This window comes from Coptis chinensis, chromosome 4 (assembly GCF_015680905.1).
Source record: "Coptis chinensis isolate HL-2020 chromosome 4, ASM1568090v1, whole genome shotgun sequence".
In the NCBI taxonomy this organism is placed as follows: Eukaryota; Viridiplantae; Streptophyta; class Magnoliopsida; order Ranunculales; family Ranunculaceae; genus Coptis; species Coptis chinensis.
This window is the reverse complement of record NC_141459.1, coordinates 105,205,731-105,207,725: the sequence shown is the minus strand read 5'-3', so window position 1 is coordinate 105,207,725 and position 1,995 is coordinate 105,205,731. Positions and strand designations below refer to the sequence as shown.

General features: G+C 36.0%; 1 non-coding gene across 1 annotated transcript; it reads left to right on the top strand.

Moving 5' to 3' along the window:
• Positions 1-1,060: 1,060 nt before the first annotated feature.
• LOC147506597 (U1 spliceosomal RNA) lies at positions 1,061-1,214 on the top strand. Its single transcript, XR_015194067.1, has one exon. It is a non-coding gene; the product is annotated as a U1 spliceosomal RNA (small nuclear RNA).
• Positions 1,215-1,995: the final 781 nt, after the last annotated feature.

Below are 1,995 nucleotides of genomic sequence, written 5' to 3'. Positions count from 1 at the left end.
ACATCAAATACGTCAGTGCTCTTAAACAATAGCTCAATAAAAGCAAAGAATGCATGATTATATACAGAAAACCATGGATATGGAACACGTTAATGCTCTTAAAGAATAGCTCAAGAAATACAAGGAATATGCATAATAATATACAGCAAACCATAGTTTAGCAGAGGACTCACTTTGTGTACGAGCTAATAGTAATCCTACAAACAAAAATAAGATTCGTAAATTCTTTCTTTAACACTTATGCAGACGATTTCTATGTTACATGGACACGCAATTTATTTATAAAAATCTGTGTTGGATACATTACCCACATGTCCATGTCGGACACGCCACAAACACATATTGTACGTGGTATACCTCAATTTTGGATGGTTCTCCATGTCAAACACTTGGTAATGTCATATAATGATATAGATTTATGAATTTGCTCGAGCTAGCTATAAGCAAGCTGAGACTAATCCGTTTGGTTTAAGTTCCGTTTCTATGATGACAAACCCATGGCAATATGGTACTAATCCAAGCACTATAGATCATGTATGACACCGCAGCTTATTTGTGAAATGCATCCATGGTGAGCAAGCAGAGGCGTTTTACGTTCTTTGTTTTCTACTTCAGTACTTCCTAGTGGTTATGTAACATGAGTTTTGCATTGTTACTTTCAATGAAACATCTTTCATTGACAGTCAGTGTATTAGTGTATACAACATGGATGTTCCATTGGGAAAATTTACCAAGAAAAAGCTACTTGGTATAGAGGCAAATTGGCTGGGAAGTTATATTCTCAGGGTGTGTAATCAGGTTGGTCATGATCCAACTGAGCATTGCCAGTTGAACAAGGCAATGAACATCCTGCTAAAGAAAGGACCACAAACTTAGAACCCGAGTTTTGGAATTTGTTATTTGGCAATGTGGTTACCCAAGGTGGGATCTGATCATATTTAGTGTTATGCACACACTCAGTTCATGAAATAGAAAAGAAGGTTTAGTCCCACATGGGGCGGCAAGAGTTTATACAGCTAAAGATGGAGCTATAAAATCATGTTGAGATGCACATTGAAACATACTTACCTGGACGGGGTCAATGGGCGATCAAGAAGTTCCATGGCCTAGGTTAGTGACCTCCATTGCACTTTGGAGGGGTGTTCGCCTAAGATATCTTTAGATAGTCTACGTCATAATTTGTTGTAGGGGGGTACGCGTTCGCGCGGCCCCTACCCCCTGCCAAATCAAAGTTCAAATTTTAATGTACTGGTAAATTTCTCGAGTCAGACTAATTAAACTTTTTATTTTATCAACTTAAAAACAATTTGAAGAATTTAATACGTGGTTCCACAACACCATAAAAGCTAGATCCGTATTTTAAGAATACACGGGGAACAAATTTATATATATAAATAAGAATTATTTGAAATAACGACAGTAAGCATTGTACCTCTTGAAGCATCAATTCAAATATTTCAGTTGCTTCATTGTTCAGAACGTTGAAGGTTTTACTACATCAGGTGAGATTCTCCTTTAAGACATATCATCAACCAAACTCAAGTAATTCTGATAACTTGAAACAATGTTAATGACACTATTATGTTGTTTCATAAACTATAAAGTCCAAAAGAGTGAAACTTCGATCACCCAAAACCTCATAATAAATCACATATCATATATAATATTACACATTTAATATCTATCTTACATAGAAGCAAAGGGGAACAATAGCACAACTTAGGGAGTGAACCCCATAAAAATCGGAGATGCCAATTGAGCATTGGAAACTCCCATACCGAGTGTTCCAAAAAACCCACTCTTAACGTGTTTATATTTTAAGCCCGCATTACAAAAATTAAATATTATCTCATCTTTGCTCCTCTGACCTTTTTCACTGCCATAATCAATATCCTTTTTACCTTATTTATATTACTTTCACTAGTAAACGGGCACGTGCAACGCACGTGCTAGGTAATAAAAATTGGGGAAAAGAATGAACGCATGTAAATTAGA